We start from the raw sequence: 22,413 nt of genomic DNA, 5'->3' as shown, positions 1-22,413 counted from the left end.
CCTGCCACCTTCAGCGATTTGTGCACATAGACCCGCAGGTCTCACTGTTCATGTAGCCTTTTTAGGATTGTACCCTTTAGTTTATATTGTCTCTCCTCGTTCATTTAATCATGCTTTTCAAATTGTATTTTTCAACTCAGATTCACAGCCTCATTTTATTTCTTCCTCTGAGCCTCTCAACTTAAAGTGGCAGTGTAATGTTGGCGAGTGGTGATTGATTGCCTTGGGAACCAATAGGAAGAGAGGTCAGAGGCCGGAGGGCCCAGGGAGCAGCGTGTTCTGCAACAAATCGCAGAGCTTGAGTGGTGGATCCTGAGACGGCCTGTCAGGTGAGTCTGTGTGAACTCTGTTAAACTATTCATCTTTTAAAAGTTAAATCGAGATTTCATTTGTCAACAAAAACAGTTTAACATTTGTCAGTATTTTGTTTTCCTGGAGTTCCTATTATGAGTTTCAGTCACTTCAGTGCCAAGTGGACCAGGTGTTTAAAGGTCATGCATTTCCCTCTTTCCATGTCGCTGTTAGTTAAAGGGACAGAGATTGATTTTCTCTCATTATGCATGCGCAGTAGTAAACGTAACATCCTTACTGTGGAAGTGAGTTACATTCTGTGCTGGGCGAGATGGCTGGTGGCATCAGCCTTTAAAATACACATTCTCTTGTTCAAATCTCTCCAGGGTCTCACCCTTCCCTATCTCTGTAACCTCCTCCAGCCCACCAACACTCTTAATAGTTTGTTTTCTTTGGAACAGAGGAGGCTGAGGGCAGATGTCAATGAGGTGCATAAAATTATGAGGGGCCTAGATAGAGTGGAGAGGAAGGACCTATTTCCATTCGCAGAGGGATCAACCACCAGCAGATACTTTTAACCAGTATTTAGCAAGCCCAACAAGAGAGGGGGAAGTTCTGGACTTAGTATTAGGGACTGAAGCTGAGCAGGTGGAAGGGGTATCAGTGGGAGAGCATTTTGGTGCTCGTGATCGTAATTCAGTTAAATTTAGTGTAGTTATGGAAAAGGACAAACATTGACCAGGAATAAAAGTTCGCAATTGGGGAAAAGCCAATTTTACTAAACTGAGATGTGGTTTAGCCAAAGTGGACTGGAAACAGCTACTTGAAATGGTGAGAGATTGGGAAATGTTGGTGTTCAGAGGGACCGTTGTGTCCTTGTACACGAATCACTGAAAGTTAACATGCAGGCACAGCAAGCAATTAAGAAAACAAATGGTATGTTGGACTTTATTACAAGAGGAGTTGAGGATAATAGTAAACATAAGAAAAGGAACATAAGAAATAGGAACTGGAGTAGGCCATACCCCTCGAGCCTGCTCCGCCATTCAATAAGATCATGACTGATCTGATCATAGACTCAGCTCCACTTGACCGCCCGCTCTCCATAACCCCTTATCCCCTTATCATTTAAGAAACTATTTCTGTCTTAAATGTATTAAATATCCCAGCTTCCACAGCTCTCTGAGGCAGCGAGTTCGACAGATTTACAACCCTCTGAGAGAAGAAATTCCTCCTCATCTGTTTTAAATGGGCGGCCTCTTCTTCTGAGATCATGCCCTCTAGTTCGAGTCTCCCCCCATCAGTGGAAACATCAGCTTTGCATCCACCTTGTCAAGCCCCCTTATAATCTTATATGTTTCGATAAGATCACCTCTCATTCTTCTTAATTCCAATGAGTCGAGGCCCAAACTACTCAACCTTTCCTCTTAAGTCAACCTGCTGATCCCTTATAACAACCGAGTGAACCTTCGCTGAACTGCCTCCAAAGCAATTATATCCTTTCGTAAATATGGAAAACAAAACTGCATGCAATATTCCAGGTGTGGCCTCACCAAAACCTTATATAGCTGGAGCAAGTCTTCCCCACTTTTAGACTCCATCCCCTTTGCAAAAAACGTCAAGATACCATTGGCCTTCCTGATCACTTGCAGTACCTGCATACTATCCTTTTGTGCTTCGTGCACAAGTAACCCCAGGGCCTGCTCTACTGCGGCACTTTGCAATCTTTCTCCATTTAAATAATAACTTGCTCCTAGACATCTTACTGCAATTATATAGGACCCTGGTGAGACTACACCTGGAGTATTGTGTACAGTTTTGATTGCTTACCTCAGGTAGGACGTACTTACTATTGAGGATGGCAACGAAGGTTCACCAAACTGATTCCTGGGATGGGGGATTGTCCTGTGAGGAGAGATTGAGTAGACTAAGCCTATATTCTGGACAGGATAGTAGAATGAGCGGTGATCTCATTTTAAAACATACAAAATTCTTACAGGGCTTGACAGTGCAGATCAGAGATGTCAAACATGCGGCCCGCGGGACAGACATGGTCCCGCAAGCCTCTTCCTCCGGCCGCCACGTGTTTTAATTTATATGACCCCTCCCCCCCAGCCCCGATCTTTTGCTTGCTGACTGGAATACAACCTGAATTTGTCGGCCAGCATGGAACAGGAGGAGGGCGGCGGAGGCATGGGGAAGGTCAGTCGGTGTCCACGGGGAGCAATTATGTGACAACGAGGGCACTCACATGGATTGTCAATGGGAGATAAGCTTTGAGTGAGGCAGTGAGTGGATAAATACCAAGAGAGAGTGGGAGGAGTGTCGCTGGAACTCCCGGTGATTTAACAGGTGATGGGAGTTAGTGCAGGGTAGATAGTGAGGGCATTGTGTTTCTACATTTCTACCCCATCCTCGGCCCCAGCGAGGCGCTGATTTTGAAATTCTCAGCCTCCTGTTCAAACTCCAAGATGGCCCTGCTCCTCCCTATCTCTCTAACCTTCTCCAGCCCCTACACCCCTCCCTCTCTCTGTAACCTCCTCCAGCACCTACACCCCTCCCTATCTCTGTAACCTCCTCCAGTCCCTACACGCCTCCCTATCTCTGTAAACTTCCCCAGCCACTACACCCCTCCCTATCTCTGTAACCTTCTCCAGCCACTACACCCCTCCTTATCTCTGTAACCTCCTCCAGTCCCTACACCCCTCCCTATCTCTGTAACCTTCTCCAGCCCCTACACCCCTCCCGCTCTCTGTAACCTCCTCCAGCCCCTACACCCCTCCCTATCTCTGTAACCTCCTCCAGCCCCTACAACCCTCCCTCTCTCTGTAACCTTCTCCAGCCCGTACACCTCTCCCTATCTCCGTAACCTCCTCCAGCCCTACACCCCTCCCTATCTCTCGAACCTCTCGAGCCCCTATAGCTCTCCCTATCTCTCTAACATTGTTCGGGTTAACTTCAAACCACCACTAGGATTCTGTTAGCCTTAAAGTAAATACAGGTTTTATTAATACAAGCCGGCAGGGGAGCTATCCTTGATGGACTGCTCGAAGATAGAGCCAGAGACATATTACTTTATACAGTTTCAGATTATAGCATTAAGTAATTACGCAAGTTACAACTAATACATGCTGATTGATTAATACATGATTGATTGGAAGAGCGCTTCCTCCAATCTGCCTTCTATATGCCTTAATTGGCAATTCCAAATACCTGTTGTTATGATTCTTTCATTTAACTCTTATTTTGTTATACAATTCAAATTCTATGTTATCTGCATCCGTGCCCAGCTCCCAAGGCCTTTGGTCTATGGATTGGAACATCTGCTCCTCTGTGGAAGGCATCCCACACATGCTTCCCACAGTCTGAAAAACAGGCTGTGGGTTCCATTTTAAAAACCTGTTAACTCCATTTTAAAACATCGCAATTATTATTATTAATTGTAATTACCATTTGTAATCTGCCCTTTCAGTCCTCCTGTTGGTCCCTGATTATTTCTAAATAATCAGCTGACCACACATATGTTCTGAACCATCTGCTGGGAATGGTGATATCAAGTCCATATCCCTGGGATCGTTCGTAGTTCCATCTTTTGCGGAGTCTTTAGATACTACCCCTGACCATTTCCCTGGGATATTGGCACGCCACTTATATTTCTTTTTGTACATACAGTGCATAAGCTCGGGGGTCTTGGTTGTTTCCCTAACGAGTTACAAAGTCACTCGCCTCCCTATCATGGCTACATTACATAATTTACAAGGCTGTTTGCTGTTCGGCTAGATCCACGTGGTTGTATAACTCTCTGTTCTTGCACATAAGATATAGTTGGATCACGATACATATCCCTTCCACTACCATTATTACCACAATTGAATGCCACATCAATTTGAGGACTGCGTAGGCTTTAGGTGATCAGCCCTTAAAAATACCCCACCAAGAACAACAATTTTCCTTTCCCTGCCTTATCCTGTCCTGATTCCTATGTCTCCCGCCTCCGTTTCGTTGGTCAGGCGATAGGATTGGGACACTCACGACTCAGATCAGGTATTCATGCCGCCTTTTTGTTTGATTAACCCGCTTTGGATCGAGCAAATGCTTTCTGCGTTCTTGGTTACGGGTCTTGGCCAATCTCTTCATTCTGCGTCTCTTGTATCTGCCTGTACAGTCTCCCAGTAGCATCAACACCACTATCAGCTGCACTAGGACTAACAAATGGGATATATTTCTAATCCCGATCTTATAACTTTGCTCGGGTAAGCCTCGCCTGTCTTTGCACTTGTTACATAACTTCACCAACCAACTCAAGGCTATTTCTATCTGTACTGCCACTAGGGTATGGGAAAGGATCCTTATCCAGGGGTGTATAATCTCAAGTACCAAGGCGGGTTTTTCAGCTTATCCTTTATTTCACTGTCCAGTTCTTCAGCTTTCTCCTTCAGCTCTTAATATCTTTTAATGTTATTTCTTGAGCTAGTTAAATCTTCAAGTAACAGGGGAATTGATTGTGCTTGCTCTTACATGTAAACATCAATATCTTGCTTAATCTCATCGTTTATATTTCATGTCACTGTCTTCCTGGCATGTCATGCCTGCTCTTCCCGCTGCCACCGACAATCTTGGAGTAACGTAAGTTCCCAGGCTAGTTACCACACAATATTCTCCTTGCCCTTGATAGGTGTAATGTAGGTTCGGGCCGGGTTTATTCCAATGACGCATCCTTCCGTAGTATTGTCAAACCCGCATCTATCCTGCTCCCATCTCCCACTGTGCGAGGACCTATAGTTAGGCTTCCTCCTCTCTGGCACACGGATAATGATATTCCCCTTATATTTCCATTCTTTTTGATCTCATACTGGTCCATCGCGGATGTACTCTTCCCCTCGTATCATGCTTGTTTCCCCTCACATACTCCTGCAACCGCATACACATTTGTCATTCCTTTCAAAAAGAGCCACATTACAGCAAAAGTCTAAAGGGACAAAGTGTGTTAAAAAGACAAGCCTGAAGGCTCTGTGCCTCAAGGCGAGGAGTATTCGTAATAAGGTGAATTAATTAACTGCACAAGCAGCAATTAATGAATATGATATAATTGGCACCACGGAGACATGGCTGTCCTAAGGCTGTGTCCTCTGGTTCTGGACTTCCCCAACATCGGAAACAAGCTACCCGCATCTAACCTGTCCCGTCCCGCCAGAATCTTTATGTTTCTATGAAATCCCCTCTCATCCTTCTAAACCCCAATGTATAAAAAACCAGTTAATCCAGTCTCTCCTCATATGACAGTCCAGCCATCCCGGGAATCAATCTGGTTCGCTGCACTCCCTCAATAGCAAGAACGTCCTTTATCAGATTAGGAGACCAAAACTAAACACAATATTCCAGGTGAGGCCTCACCAATGCCCTGTACGACTGCAGTAAGAATCTGTTGAATCTGCATTTTACTGTAATTCTATCGCATTCTGAACCGGTAAAGAAATGGAATCGTGAAATGTATCTGTGTCTCTCAGTCTCTGTCTCACTCTCTACCTCTGTCTCTTTAGAGATCTGTGCATTTGTTTGCGTGTATGAGACTTTGTCTCCCTCACTCTGCCTCGCTCTGACTCACTCTGTCTCTCCCTGTTTCTCTGTTTGTCTCGGTCTCTCAATCTGCCCGTGTCTTTCTCACAGTGTCCAGTTCTGTTGCAATGGGATTCTCTCAGTCTCTCTGTCTGACTGTCTCTCTCTTTCCCATTATTACTGTCTGTCTATGTCTCTGCCTGCCTGTCTCTCTTTGCCTGTCTCTGTTCGACCCTGTCTCTAACTTGTTGAGTATTTCCATCATTTTCTGTTTTTATCTCTGTCTCTCTCTCTCTCTATCTTCTCTCTCACTACTATCTCTCTCTCTTTCTTTGTCGCTTTCTTTTTCCATGTCTTTGTCTTTGTTTCTGGTTTTCCATTACTACATGCCTCCCTCTCTTTATGGAGCACACACACAAACATCTCTGTGTATGTGTGTGTTTGAGTCTTTGTCTCACTCAGTCTGCCGATTCCTCTCAGTCTCACACTTGCTCTCTCTCTCTATTTCTCTAGCTCGCTGTCTGTCTCTCCCTGTTTCTCTTTTTGCGTCTGTCTCTCAATGTGTCTGTCTCTTTCTCATGGTGTCCAGTTATTTTCACAGCGCGATTCCTGCTGTCTCAAAATCTACACCCGTCAGTCCCTCGTTAGTATAGTCGTGAGTATCCCCACCTGTCATGCGGGAGGAAGCATTTTCGAAATGTAGAATTGTACTTCTGTTAGTCGGTATAGATTCATATTAAAAGTTCCAGAGCTACATAGAAGAGTAAAAATACAGCAAGAGGAGATTGGCACTTCCAGATTTTTAGGAAACGGAGACTTTTTCAGGACTCTGCGGCGTTCTGTTGCAGAGAGATGATTGATTGAGTTTTGTCTGAGTAACATTTAAAGAGGCAGCAATCCAGTAGTCGTGCCTGGGTGATTAAGGCGATGGAGCAAGAAACCCATTGGGGTTTCACCGCGCAGGTTCGATCCTGCTGACTACTGATTCCAGCATTTTTCATTCCATTTCACAATTTAACCAGATCCCTGCAAAACGGATCCTGAGTTCGGTGGAATAACGTCCTTCAACACTGACATTTTTTTCTCATGTTCATTAATTTGCAATATTCACGATACATACGGATAGAAAAACGGTAAAATCAGCCAAATTCGCGACAGTGATTCAGCCTGTCGATCCTTCTTTATGTCTAAGGCACTCTGTGTATGTCCATTGGTGCGTGTATATTTTTGGTTATGTGTGTGTGTGTGTGTCTCTGTGTCTGTCTATCTGTATGTATGTCACTGTGTATGTGCAACTGTCTGTGGATATCATCACCATGAATTTGGTATGAACTGGAACTTTTTAAAAAGACTTGGGGAAAATAATACAGTTGTGACATTTGATATCGGCTTTGGTTCAGCGGCAGTATTTTCGACTTCAAGTCCCACTCCTGAGACTTGAGCATATAATCTTGGCTGACACTCAAGTGCAGTCCTTGCAGAATTTTACATTGTTGAAGCTGTTGACTTTGGGATGAAAGGTTAAAATTAAGCTCCGTCTGCTCTCTCCGGTGAATGTGAAAGTTCCCACAGCATTATTCGAAAAAGAGTAGTGAGTTGCCCCGTGTCATTTTTATATAAATATTCTGAAATGCTCACTGAAAACCTGAGTGTATGCGTGTGTCTGTGAGGGTGGCGCTCAAGCCCAGATTCTCACAGAGACAGAATGTGAAGGTTCACAAGTCCAGAATGGCCGAATGTGTAAGTCGTTGCATTTAGGATCTAATGGGTTTATTTCCGCGTGGTTTCGAACCCCACTCCTGGTAACTCTTGAATTTTGCACCGATTTTCTCCCATTCTGCTCAGTGTTACCCGAATGCCTTCTGTTGAATCAGTAACACTGTCACACTCTCAACTGACAAAGAAATGGGATTGTGGAATGTATCTGTGCCTCTCACTCTCTGTCTTTAGAGAGGCCTGTATATCTTTATGTGTTTGAGTCTCTGTCACTCTCTGACTCACTCTGTCTGAGGACCTACAAGCTGAATTCAGGGAGCTCGGATTTAAATTAAAAAGTAGGACCTCAAAGGTTGCAAACTCAGGATTGCAACCAGTGCCACCTGCTAGTGCGAGCAGGAATCGCAGGATAGCTCAAGTGAATACGTGGCTTGAAATGTGGTGCAGATGGGAGGGATTCAATTCCTGGGACTTTGGAACCGGTTCTGGGGGAGGTGGGACCAGATCTAAACCGGAAGGTCTGCACCTGGGCAGGACCAGAAACAATGTCCAAGGGGGAGTGTTTGATAGCGTTGTTGGGGAGGGTTTAAAGCAGGGCGACAGGAGACAGAGGGAAGTAGAATGGGCGCAGAACGAAAGATTAAAAGTAAAGGTGGAGGGCAGAGAAACCCACGGCAAAAATCAAATAGGGCCACTTTACAGCAAAATTCTAAAGGGTCAAAATGTATTAAAATAACAAGCCTGAAGGCTCTGTGCCTCATTGCGAGAAGTATTCGTAATAAGGCGGATGAATTAACTGCACAAGCAGCAATTACTGAATATGATAAAATTGGCATGACGGAGACATAGCTCCAGGGTGACCAAGGCTGGGAATTCAACATTCAGGAAGCATAGACAGAAATGGAAAGGTGTTGGCGAAGTGTTGCTGGTTAAAGCGGAAATTAAGGCAATAGTAAGGAACGACATTAGCTTGGATGATGTGGAACATGTGTGGGTGGTGCTGCGGAATACCAAAGGGAAGAAAACGCTCGAGGAGTTGTGTACAGATCAGCAAACAGTAGTAGTGAGGTTGGGTACAGCATCAAACAAGAAATAAGGGATGCGTGCCATAAAGATACAGCAGTTATCAAGGGCGACCTTGCTCTACATGTAGATTGGGCTAACCAAACAGGAAGCAATACGGTGGAGGAGGATTTCCTCGAGCGTATTAGGGATGGTTTTCTCGACCAAGATGTCGAGGGACCATCGAGAGGGCTGGCCATCCTCGACTGGGTGGTGTGTAATGAGAAAGGACAAATTAGCAATCTTGTTGTGCGAGGCCCCTTGGGAAGAGTGACCATAATAAGGTAGAATTCTTTATTAAGGTGGCAAGTGACACAGTTAATTCAAAGACTTGGGTCCTGAACTTAAGGAAAAGTAACTTCGATGGTATGAGACGTGAATTGGCTAGAATAGACTGGCGAATGATACTTAAAGGGTTGACGGTGGATAGGCCATGGCAAACATTTAAAGATCACGTAGACGAACTGCAACAATTGTATTTCCCTGTCTGGAGTAAAAATAAAACGGGGAAGGTGGCTCAACCGGAGCTAACAAGGGAAATTAAGGATAGTGTTAAATGCAAGGAAGAGGCATATCAGTTGGCAAGAAAAAGCTGCAACCTGAGGACTGGGAGACATTTAGAATTCAGCAGAGGAGGACAAAGGGTTTAATTAGGAGGGGGAAAATAGATAATGAGAGGAAGTTTGTTGGAAACATAATAAAGTTCTATAGATATGTGAAGACAAAAAGATTAGAGAAGGCAAACGTCGGTCCCTTGCAGTCAGATTCAGGTGAATTTATAATGGGGAACAAAGAAATGGTAGACCAGTTGAACAATTACCTTGGTTCTGTCTTCACGAAGGAAGACACGCATAACCTTCCAGAAATACGAGGGTACCGAGGACCTAGCGAGAAGGAGGAACTGAAGGAAATCCTTATCAGTCAGGTAATTGTGTTAGGGAAATTGATGGGATTGAAGACCGCTAAATCCCCGGGGCCTGATCGTCTTCATTGGAAAGTACTTAAGGAAGTGTCCCTAGAAATAGCGGATTCAATGGTGATCATTTTCCAACAGTCCATGGACTCTAGATCAGTTCGTATGGACTGGAGATTAGTTAATGTAACACCACATTTTAAAAAAGGAGGGAGATATAAAATGGATAATTATAGACCGGTTAGCTTGATATCAGTAGTGGGGAAAATGTAGGAATCAATTATTAAAGATGAAATAGCAGTGCATTTGGAAAGCAGTGACAGGATCGGTCCAAGCTGCATGAACTTCTGAAAGGGAAATCAAGCTTGACAAATCTTCTGGAATTTATTGAGGAAGTAACTAGTATAGTGGACAAGGGGAACCAGTGGATGTGGTGTATTTGGCCTTTCAAAAGGCTTTCAACAAGGTCCCACACACGTATTGGTGTGCAAAGCTAAAGCACATGGTATTGGGGGTAATGTACTGACATGGATAGATAACTGTTTGGCAGACAGGAAGCAGAGAGTCGGGATAAACGGGTCCTTTTCAGAAAAGCAGGCAGTGACTAGTGGGGTGCCACAGGGCTCAGTGCTGGGACCCCAGCTATTTACAATATACATTAATGATTTAGAAGAAGGAATTGAGTGTAATATCTTCAAGTTTGCAGATAATACAAACCGGGTGGCGGCGTGAGCTGTGAGGAGGATGCTAAGAGGCTGCAGGGTGGCTTGGAGAGGTTAGGTGAGTGGGCAAATTCATGGCAGATGCAGATTAATGTGGATAAATGTGAGGTTATCCACTTTGGTGGCAAAAACAGGAAGGCAGAATATTATCTGTATGGCGGCAGATTAGGAAAAGGGGAGGTGCAATGGGAGCTGCGTGTCGCTCGGTCTCTGCATCTCTCTCTCTTCAGAGAGCTGTATCTGTGTTTGAATGTTTGATGCTTTGTCTCTCTCAGTCTGACTCACTCTGTCTGTCCCTGTTTCTCTGTTTGTCTCTGTCTCTCAATCTGTCTCTTTCTCACGGTGCCCACGTCTGTTCCAATGCGATTCTCTCAGACTCTTTGTCTGACTGGCTCTCTCTTTGCCATCATTCCGGTCTGTCCATGTCTTTGCCTGACTCTGTTAGTCCCTGTCTCTCACCTGCTGAGTATTTCCATCATTTTCTCTTTTAGTCTCTATCTCTCATTCTCGATAAGTCCCTCTCCTTGTCACTATCTTTATCATTGTCTTTCTCTCACTCTTTCCCTCTCTCTCTTAATAGATCACACACACACATCTCTGTATATGTATGTATTTGAGTCTTTTTCTCACTCAGTCTGCCTCTCCTTCTCAGTCTCACACTATCTGTCTCTCGTTGTCTCTATCTCGCTGTCTGCCTCTCCCTGTTTGTCGGTTTGTCTCTGTCTCTAAATGTGTCTGTCGACTTCTCATGTTATCCAGTTCTGTTCACAGCTCGATTCCTGCTCTGACAGTGAAGGTACCGGTCAGTTCCTCGTTAGTACAGTGGTGAGTATCTCCGCCTGGTACGTGGGAGACCGGGGTCCAATTGCCCGACGGGGAGGCAGTTGTTTCAAAATGTTGAATTTTACTTCTGTTTCTTGGTAGAGATTCATATTAAAAATTCCAGAGCAATATAGAACTGTAAAAATACAGGTGGAAGAGATTGCCTGTTCCAGATTTTTAGCAAACGGAGTCTTTTTCAGGATTCGTTGGCCGTCTGCTGCACCGAGATGGATGACTGAGTTTTTTCTTAGTAACGTTTAACAAAGCAGCGACACAGTGGTAGTGGCCGAGTGGTAAAGGCGATGGACTAGAAATACGTTGGGTTATACCGCGCAGGTTCGAATCCTGCCGACTCCGATTCTCAGCATTTTTCATTCCATTTCACAATTTAGCCAGTTCTCTGCCAAACTGATCCTGAGATTGATGGAATAACGTCCCACACCTTTCAACACTGAAATTTTTTTCTCGTTTTTATTAATCTGCAATATTCATGATACATCCGTTTAAAGAAATCGCAAAAATCAGTCAAATTTGCTACAGAGATTCAGCCTGTCTATCCCTCGAGATGTCGAAGGCATCTGTGCATGCCCGTTGGTGCGTGTAATTTTTTGGTTATGTGTGTGTGTGTCTCTGTGTCTGTCTATCTCTATATATATCTCTGTGTATGTGCAACTGTCTGTGGAAATCATAACCATGAATTTGGTATATCCTGGATCTTATAAAAAAGACTTGGGGAAAATAATACGGTTGTGAACTTTTGTATCGGCTTTGGTTCAGTGGCAGTATCCTCAACTGAATCAGGAGTGTGTGTGTTCAAGTCGCACTCCTGAGACTTGAGCATATCATCTTGGCTAACACTCAAGTGCAGCACTTCAGGAATTTTGCAATGTTAAAGCTGTTGACTTTCGGATGAAATGTTAAATTGAAGCTCCGTCTGTACCCTCGGGTGGATATGAAAGGTCCCAGAGAATTACTCGAAACAGAATAGGAGAATTGCCCCCGTGTCAATATTACTAAAACTGTTCGTAAATGCTCACCAAAAGCCGATGTGCATGCGTTTGTATGTGGGATTGGGGTTGAAGCCCAGTTTGTCACAGAGACACAATCCAAGCTCTCACAGGACCAGGATAGCCGAGTGGTTAAGGCGTTGGCCGTAAAATTCAATATGTTTTTCCGGCGTGGGTTTGTACCCCACTCCTGGTATCTCGTTACTTTAACATGTATTTCCTCCCATTCTGATCAGTAGTGCCCGATTTTCATCGGTTGAATCAACAATTTTCTGCAACTGTGTGAGACTCTGAACCGATAAAGAAATGAAATTGTGAAATGTATCTGTCTCGCTCGGTCTCTGCCTCTCTCTATCTTCAGAGAGCTGTATCTGTGTTTGTATATTTGAGTCTTTGTCTCTCTCAGTCTGACTCACTCTGTCTGTCCCTGTTTCTCCGTTTGTCTCTGTCTCTCAATCTGTCTCTTTCTCACGGTGCCCACGTCTGTTCCAATGGGATTCTCTCAGACTCTTTGTCTGGCTGTCTCTCTCTTTCCCATCATTTCGGTCTGTCCATGTCTTTGCCTGTCTCTGTTAGTCCGTGCCTCTAACCTGAGAAGTATTTCCATCATTTTCTGTTTTAGTCTCTATCTCTATATCTCTATCTGTCTCTCACCTTGTCACTGTCTTTATCATTTTCTTTATCTCACTCTTTCCCTCTCTCTCTTAATAGATCACACACATTCATCTCGATATATGTATGTGTTTGATTCTTTTGCTCACTCAGTCTGCCTCTCCTTTTCAGTCTCACACTTTCTGTTTCTCATTGTCTCTATCTCGCTGTCTGTCTCTCCCTGGTTGTCGGTTTGTCTCTGTCTCTCAATGTGTCTGTCGACTTCTCATGGTGTCCAGCTCTGTTCACAGCTCGATTCCTGCTCTGATAGAACTCATGCTCGTTAGTATCGTGGTAAGTATCCCCGCCTGTTCTGCCGGAGACCGTGGTTCTACTTCCCTACGCGGTGGCAGCTTTTACAAAATGTAGAATTGTACTTCTGTTTCTTGGTGTTGATTCATATTAAAAAGTTCCAGAGTGATACAGACCCAGTACAAATACAGGAAGAGAAGATTGCCTCTTCCAGATATTTAGCAAACGGAGACTTTTTCCGGATTCTGCGGCCGTCTGCTGGACAGAGATGGATGACTGAGTTTTATCTGAGTAACATTTAATGATGCAGCGAGCCAGTAGTCGTGGCCGAGTGGGTAAGACAATAGACACAAAATCCATCAGGGGTTCTCTGCGCAGGTTTGAACTCTGCCGACTATGTTTCTCAGCATATTTCATTCTGTTTCACAATTTAACCACGTTACTGCAAAACTGATTCTGAGATAGATGAAGCAACATCTTTCGACGCAGCCGCTGTTTTCTTTCTTTCATTAATCTGCAGTATTCACGATACATATGGATAGAAACACGCAAAAACCAGCCACAGAAGCGACAGTCACACTGCCTGTCTATCCATCTATTTGTCAAAGGCAACCTGTGTATATCTTGATCTGGGTGTCATTGCACATCAGTCATTGAAAGTTGCATGCAGGTGCAGCAGGCGGTGAAGAAGGCAAATGGCATGTTTGCCTTAATGGCTAGGGGATTTGAGTATAGGAGCAGGGAGGTCTTACTGCAGTTGTACAGGGCCTTGTTGAGGCCACACCTGGAATATTGTGTTCAGTTTTGTTCCGCGAATCTGAGGAAGGACATCCTTGCTATTGAGGGAGTACAGCGAAGGTTCACCAGCATGATTCCCGGGATGGCAGGATTGACATATGAGAAGAGACTGGATCAACTGGGCTGCTATCCACTGGAGTTTAGAAGAATGAGAGGTGAACTCACAGAAACATATAAAATTCTGACGAGATTGGACAGCTTAGAGGGTGAAAGAATGTTCTCGTTGCTAGGGAGGATGAGAACAAGGATTACAGTCTAAGAGTAAGGGGTAAGCCATCTAGGACCGAGATAAGGTGAAACTTCTTCACTCAGAGAGTGGTTAACCTGTGAAATTTTCTACCGCAGAAAGTCGTTGAGGCCAGTTCGTTGGAAAAATTCAAAAGGCAGTTAGATATGGCCCTTACGGCTAAAGCGATCAAGGGGTCTGGAAAGAAAGCAGGAAAGGTGTACTGACGTTGAATGATGAGCCATGATCGAAGGGCCGAATGGCATATTCCTGCACTTAATTTCTCTGTCACTTTCTTTCTATGTTGATGCGTGTAAAGTTTTGGTTATTGTGTGTGCGTGTGTCTGTGTATGTCTATCTGTATATATGTCTCTGTGTATGTGCAACTGTCTGTGGAAATCATCACCATGAATTTGGTATGTCCTGGAACTTTTAAAAAAACTTGGGGAAAATAATATGGTTGTAAACTTTGGTATCGGTTTTGGTACAGTGGCTCCATTCTCGACTGCATCAGGAGGTTGTGTGTGTAAGTCCCACTCCTGAGACTTGAACACATCATCTTGGATGACACTCAAATGCAGTATTTGGGGAATGTTGCATTGTTGAAGCTGTTGACCATCGGCTGAAATTTTAAATTGAAGCTCCATCTGCACCCTCGGGTGGATGTGAAAGTTCCCAGAGCCTTAGTCGAAAAAGAATCGGAGAGCTGGGCTCCTGTCAATATTACGAAAAATGTTCGTAAATGCTCCCTGAAATCCAATGTCTCTGTGTGTCGCTGTGGGGGTGGAGCTGAAGCCCAGATTCTCACAGAAGCAGTGTCCAACCACTGACCGGATCAGGACCAGGATGACCGAGTGGTAAAGGCGTTGGACTTAAGATGTGATGGGTTTATTGCCCCGTGGGTTCAAACCCCACTCCTGGTAATTCCTTAATTAAACAGAGTTTTTTCCCATACGGCTCAGTGATACCCGATTTTCATCTCCTGAATCTCCAATTTTCTGTAACTCTGCAACTCTGTGACACTCTGAGCCGATAATGAAATGAAATTGTGAAATGTATCTGTGTCGCTCTCTCTCTTTAGAGAGCTGTGTTTATGTTTGTGTATTTGAGTCTTTGTCTCTCTCAGTCTACCTCTCTGACCCACTCTGTCTGTCCCTGTTTCTCTGTTTGTCTCTGTCTCTCAATCTGTCTCTTTCTCATGGTGTCTAGTTCTGTTGCAGTGGGATTCTCTCAGACTCTCTGTCTGACTGTCTCTCTCTGTCCCATTATCTCTGTCTGTCCATGTCTTTGCCTGTCTCTGTTAGTCCCTGTCTCTAACCTGATAAGTATTTCCATTATTTTCTGTTTTTGTCTCTATGTCTCTCTCTATCTATCTGTCTTTCTCTCTATCTGTCGCCCTCTTTGTCTTTCTCTTTGTCCCTGTCCTTTTCTCTGTTTCTCAATGTGTCTGTCACTTTCTCACGGTGTCCAGTTCTGTTCGAATAGGATTGTCTCAGTCTCTCTGTCTGACTGTCTCACTCTTTCCCATCATCTCTGTCTGTCTATGTTTCTGCCTATCTGTCTCTCTTTGCCTGTCGCTGGTAATTCCTGTCTCTAACCTGCTGAGAATTTCCATCATTTTCTGTTTATATATTTGCCTCAGTCTCGATCTGTCGCTCTCTCTCTATCTGTCTCTCTCCTTGTCACTGTCTTTATCACTGTCTTTCTTTCACTCTTTCCCTCTCTCTCTTTATTGATCACACACACACATCTCTGTATATGTAGGTGTTTGAGTCTTTTTCTCAGAGTCTGCCTGACTTTTCAGTCTCACCCTTTCTGTCTCTCGTTGTCTCTCTCTCTCGCTATCTGTCTCTCCCTGTTTGTCTCTGTCTCTCAATGTGTCTGCAGACTTCTGTTCACAGCTCGATAACTGCTCTGACACAACCTGTACCCTCGTCCGTATTGTGGTGAGTATCCCCGTCTGTTACGTGGGAGAACTGGATTTAATTCCCCAACAGAAAAGCAGCTTTTTCAAAATGTCGAATTTTACTCCTGTTTCTTGGTATAGATTCATGTTAAAAAGTTTCAGAGCAATATAGAACAGTAAAGATACAGCAAGAGGAGATTGCCTCTACCAGGTTTTTTGCAAACGGAGACTTTTTCAGGATTCTGTGGCCGTCTGCTGCACAGAGATGGATGACTGAGATTTTTCTGAGTAATATTTAAAGTGCCAGAGACGCAGTAGTTGTGGCCGAGTGGTTAACGCGATGGTTGAGAAATCCTTTGGTTATTCCCCGCGCTGGAACGAATCCTGCCGGCTACGATTCTCAGCATTTTTCATTCCATTTTACAATTTAACCAGGTTTTTGCAAAACGGATCCTGAGAAATGCAGAAGAACGTTCCACCCCTTTCAACACTGACATCTATTTCTCATTGTTATGCAATATCTCAATATCTGCAATATTCAAGATACATACGGATAGAAAAACGCAATAATCAGCCAAAGTAGCGACAGTGATTCAGCCTGTCTATCCCTCTATATGTATAAGGCATCTGTGCAAATCCGTTGGTGCATGTATATTTTTGGTTATGTGTGTGTCTGTGTCTCTGTGTCTGTCTATCTGTATCTATGTCTCTGTGTATGTGCAACTGTCTGTGGAAATCATCACCATGAATTTGGTATGTTCTGGAAATTTTAAAAAAGACTTGGGGAAAATAATACGGTTGTGAACTTTGGTATCGGCTTTGGTTCAGTGGCAGCATCCTTGACTGAAAAACGCAAAAGCCAGCCAAAGTAGCGACAGTGACCCTGCCTGTCTATCCATCTATTTGTCTAAGGCAACCTATGTATATCTTGATCTGGGTGTCATGGTACATCAGTCATTGATTGTTGGTATGCAGGTGCAGAAGGCGGTAAAGAAGGCAAATGGCATGTTCGCCTTCATAGCGAGGGGATTTGAGTATAGGAGCAGGGAGGTCTTACTGCAATTGTACAGGGCCTTGGTGAGGCCACATCTTAAATATTGTGTTCAGTTTTGGTCTCCAAATCTGAGGAAAGACGTCCTTGCTATTGAGGGAACACAGCGAAGGGTCACCAGCATGATTCCCGGAATGGCAGGACTGACATACGAGGAGAGACTGGATCAACTGGGCTGGTATCCACTGGAGTTTAGAAGAATGAGAGGGGATCTCATAGAAACATATAAAATTCTGACGAGATTGGACAGCTTCGAGGCTGGAAGAATGTTCCCGTTGCTCTGGTGTTCGAGACCAAGGATCATAGTCTAAGAATAAGGTGTAAGCCATTTAGGACCGAGATGAGGAGAAACTTCTTCACTCAGAGAGTGGTTAACGTGTGAAATTTTCTACCGCAGAACGTCGTTGAGGCCAGTTCGTTAGATATATTCAAAGGGGCACTTACGGCTAAAGGGATCAAGGGATATGGAGAGAAAGCAGGAAAGGGGTACTGAGATTGAATGATGAGCCATGATCTTATTGAATGGTGGTGCAGGCTCGAAGGACCGAATGGCATATTCCTGCACAAAATGTCTATGTTTCTATGTTTCTATGTTGATGCGTGTATATCTTTGGTTATTGTATGTGCGTGTGTCTGTGTTGTCGACATGTATGTATATTTCTGTGTATGTGCAACTCTCTATGGAAATCATCACCATGAGTTTGAAACGTCCTGGAACTTTTTAACAAACTTGGGGAAAATAATACGGTTGTGACCTTTGATATCGGTTTTGGTTCAGTGGCTCCTTTCTCGACTGAATCAGGAGGTTGTGTGTGTAAGTCCCACTCCTGAGACTAGAACACATCATCTTGCCTGACACTCAAATGTAGTACTTGGGGAATGTTGCATTGTTGACGCTGTTGACCATCGGCTGAAATTTTACATTGAAGCTCCATTTGCACACTCGGGTGGATGTGAAAGTTCCCAGTGCCTTAGTCTAAAAAGAATAGGAGAGTTACGCCCGTGTCAATATTAAGAAATATGTTCGTAAATGCTCCCTGAAATCCGATGTGTCTGTGTGTCGCTGTGGGTGTGGAGCTGAAGCCCAGATTCTCACAGGCAGATTCCAACCTCTGACAGGATCAGGATCAGGAAGGCCGAGCGGTAAAGGCGTTGGATTTAAGATGTAATGGGTTTATACCCGCGTGGGTTTGAACCACAGTCCTGGTAATTCCTTAATTAAACGTAGATTTTTCCCATCCTGCTCAGTGATACACGATTCTCATCTGCTGAATCTGCAATTTTCTGTAACGATATGACACTCTGAGCCGATAATGAAATGAAATTGTGAAATATATCTGTGTCGCTCGGTCTCTGCCGCTCTCTCTCTCTTTCGAGAGCTGTGTTTGTGTCTGTGTGTTTGATTCTTTGTCTCTCTCAGTCTGCCTCTCTCTGACACTCTCTTTCTGACTTTCTCTCTCTGTCCCATTATCTCTGTCTGTCCATGTCTTTGCCTGTCTCTGTTAGTCCCTGACTCTAACCTGATAAGTATTTCCATTATTTTCGGTTTTTGTCTCTATGTCTCTCTCTCTCTATCTGTCTTTCTCTCTATCTGTCTCCCTCTTTGTCTCTCTCTTTGTCCCTGTCCTTTTCTCTGTCACTGCATCGCTAATTGCCTCCCTCTCTTTATGGAGCACGCAAATACATCTCTGTGTATGTATGTGTTTGAGTCTTTTTCACATTCAGTCTGATCCTCTCTTTCAGACTCAAACTTTATGTCTCTCTTTGTCTCTATCTCACTGTCTGTCTCTCCCTGTTTCCCTGTTTGTCTTTGGTTCTCAATGTGTCTGTCTCTTTCTCACCGTGTCCAGTTCTGTTCGAATGGGATTCTCTCAGTCTCTCTGTCTGACTGTCTCACTCTTTCCCATAATCTCTGTCTCTCTATGTTTCTGCCTGTCTGTCTCTCTTTGCCTGTCGCTGGTAGTTCCTGTCTCTAACCTGCTGAGTATTTCCATCATTTTCTGTTTATATCTTTGCCTCTTTCTCTATCTGTCGCTCTCTCTCTATCTGTCTCTCACCTTGTCACTGTCTTTATCACTGTCTTTCTCTCACTCTTTCCCTCTCTTTTAATAGATCACACTTACACATCTCTGTATATGTAGGTGTTTGAGTCTTTTTCTCGCTGTCTCTGACTGACTTTTCAGTCTCACCCTTTCTGTCTCTCGTTGTCTCTCTCTCGCTGTCTGTCTATCCCTGTTTGTCGGTTTGTGCCTGTCGATCAATGTGTCTGTCGACTTCTATTCACAGCTTGATTACTGCACTGGCGCCACCCATTCCCTCGTTCGTATAGTGGTAATTATGCTTTCCCTGTTACACGGGAGAACCGGGTTCAATTTCCTGACGGAAAAGCAGTTTTTTCAAAATGTCGAATTGTTCTTCTGTTTCTTGGTATAGATTCATATTAAAAAGTTCCAGAGCAATATAGAACAATAAAAATACAGCAAGAGGAGATTGCCTCTTCCAGATTTTTTGCAACGGAGACTTTTTCAGGATTTTGTGGCCGTCTGCTGCACAGAGATGGATGACTGAGTTTTTTCTGAGCAACATTTAAAGTGCCAGAGACGCAGTAGTTTTGCTGAGTGGTTACAGCGATGGTCTGGAAATCCTTTGGGTTTTCTGCGCATTGGTTCGAATCCTGCCGACTACAATTCACCGCATTTTTCATTCCATTTAAAATTTAACCAGGTTTTTGCAAAATGGATCCTGAGATAGGCGGAATAATGTCCCACACATTTCAACACTGACATCTATTTCTCATTTTTATTAAACTGCAATATTCATGATACATACGGATAGAAAAACACAAAAATCTGCCAAATTAGCGACAGTGATTCAGCCTGTCTATCCCTCTGTATGTCTAAGGCATGTCTGTTGGTGCGAGTATATTTTTGGTTATGTGTGTGTGTGTCTCTGCGTCTGTCGTTCTGTATATATGTCTCTGTGTATGTGCAACTGTCTGTGCAAATCATCACCATGAATTTGGTATGTGCTGAAACTTTTTAAAAAGTCTTGGGGAAAATAATACGGTTGTGAACTTTGGTATCGGATTTGGTTCAGTGGCAGTATCCTCGACCGAAAAACGCAAAAGACAGCCAAAGTTGCAACAGTGACCCTGCCTGTCTATCCATCTATTTGTCTAAGGAAATCATTGTATATCTTGATCTGGGTGCCATGGTACATCAGTCATTGATTGTTGGTATGCAGGTGCAGCAGATGGTGAAGAAGGCAAATGGGATATTCCCCTTCATAGCTAGGGGATTTGAGTATAGGAGCAGGGAGATCTTACTGCATTTGAACAGGGCCTCCGTGAGGCCACACCTGGAATACTGTGTTCAGTTTTGGTCTCCGAATCTGAGGAAGGACGTCCTTGATATTGAGGGAGTACAGCGCAAGTTCACCAGCATGATTCCCGGGATGGCAGGACTGACATATGAGGACAGACTGGATGAACTGTGCTGGTATCCACTGGAGTTTAGCAGAATGAGAGGAGACCAGAAGAGACATGAAAAATTACGACGAAATTGGACAGCTTAGAAGCTGGAAGAATGTTCTCGCTGCTGGGGAGTTCGAGACCAAGGATCACAGTCTAAGAGTAAGGGGTAAGCCATTTAGAAACCGAGATGAAGAGAAACGTCTTCACTCAGAGAGTGGATAACCTCTGAAATTTTCCACTGCAGAAAGTCGTTGTGGCCAGTTCATTAGATATATTCAAAAGGGAGTTAGATATTGCCCTTACGGCTAAAGGGATGAAGGGGTATAAAGAGGAAGCAGGAAAGGGGTACTGAGGTTGAACGATCAGCCATGATGTTATTGAATGGTAGTGCAGGCTCGAAGGACCGAATGGCATATTCCTGCACCTAATTTCTATGTTTCTATGGTGATGCGTGTATATTTTTGGTTATTGTGTGTGCGTGTGTCTGTGTATCTCTCTGTATGTCTGTCTCTGTGTATGTCCAACTGTCTGTGGAAATCATCACCATGAATTTGGTACGTCCTGGAACTTTTTAAAAAACTTGGGGAAAATAATACAGTTGTGAACGTTGGTATCGGTTTTGGTTCAGTGGCTCCATTCTCGACTGAATCAGGAGGTTGTGTGTGGAAGTCCCACTCCTGAGACTTGAACCCATAATCTTGGCTGACACTCAAATGCAGTACTTGGGGAATGTTGCGTTCTTGAAGCTGTTGACCATCAGCTGAAATTTTAAATTGAAGCTCCATCTGCACCCTCGGGTGGATGTGCAAGTTCCCCGCGCCTTAGTCGAAAAATAATAGGAGAGTTGCGCCCGTGTCAATATAACGAAAAATGTTTGTAAATGCTCCCTGAAATCCGATATGTCTGGAGCTGAAGCCCAGATTTTCGCAGAGGCAGAGTCCAACCTCTGACAGGATCAGGGCCAGGATGGCCGAGTGGGAAAAGCGTTAGACTTAAAATCTAATGGGTTTATACCCGCGTGGGTTCGAACCCCACTCCTGGTAATTCCTTAATTAAAGAGATATTTTTCCCATCCTGCTCAGTGATACCCGATTTTCATCTGCTGAATCTCTAGTTTTCTGTAACAATGTGACACTCTGAGCAGATAATGAAATGAAATTGTGACATGTCTCTGCCGCTCTCTCTCTTTCGAGAGCTGTGCATGTGTTTGTGTGTTTGAGTCTTTGTCTCTCTCTGACCCACTCTGTCTGTCGCTGTCTCTCAATCTGTCTCTTTCTCACGGTGTCTGGTACTGTTGCAATGGGATTCTCTCAGACTCTCTGTCTGACTGTCTCTCTCTTTCCCATTATCTCTGTCTGTCCATGTCTTTGCCTGTCTCTGTTAGTCCCTGTCTCTAACCTGATAAGTATTTCCATTATTTTCTGTGTTGTCTCTATGTCTCTCTCTCTCTATCTGTCTTTCTCTCTATCTGTCGCCCTCTTTCTCTCTCTCTTTGTCCCTGTCCTTTTCTCTGTCATTCCATCACTATTTGCCCCCCCTCTCATTTTGGAGCACGCAAATACATCTCTGTGTATGTATGTGTTTGAGTCTTTTTCTCATTCAGTCTGATCCTCCCTTTCAGTCTCAAACTTTCTGTCTCTCTTTGTCTCTATCTCACTGTCTGTCTCTCCCTGTTTCCCTGTTTGTCTCTGGTTCTGAATCTGTCTGTCTCTTTCTCACGGTGTCCAGTTCTGTTCGAAAGGGATTCATTCAGTCTCTCTGTCTGACTGTCTCACTCTTTCTCATCATCTCTGTCTGTCTATGTTTCTGCCGATCTCTTTCTCTTTGCCTGTCGCTGGTCGTTGCTACCTCTAACTTGCTGAGCATTTCCATCATTTTCTGTTTATATCTGTCTCTCTCTCTATCTGTCTCTCTCCTTGTCCCTTTCTTTCTCTCACTCTTTCCCTCTCTCTCTTTATAGATCACACA

At 44.0% G+C, this 22,413-nt stretch overlaps 1 non-coding gene across 1 annotated transcript; it reads left to right on the top strand.

The window, feature by feature from the left end:
* The first annotated feature begins 21,405 nt into the window (after nt 1-21,405).
* trnal-uaa (transfer RNA leucine (anticodon UAA)) lies at nt 21,406-21,488 on the top strand. Its single transcript has one exon. It is a non-coding gene; the product is annotated as a tRNA-Leu (tRNA).
* Nucleotides 21,489-22,413: the final 925 nt, after the last annotated feature.

This window comes from Pristiophorus japonicus, chromosome 23, assembly GCF_044704955.1.
Source record: "Pristiophorus japonicus isolate sPriJap1 chromosome 23, sPriJap1.hap1, whole genome shotgun sequence".
Classification (NCBI taxonomy): Eukaryota; Metazoa; Chordata; class Chondrichthyes; family Pristiophoridae; genus Pristiophorus; species Pristiophorus japonicus.
Note: the sequence above shows the minus strand (reverse complement) of the source record. Positions and strands in the feature narration are given on the sequence as shown.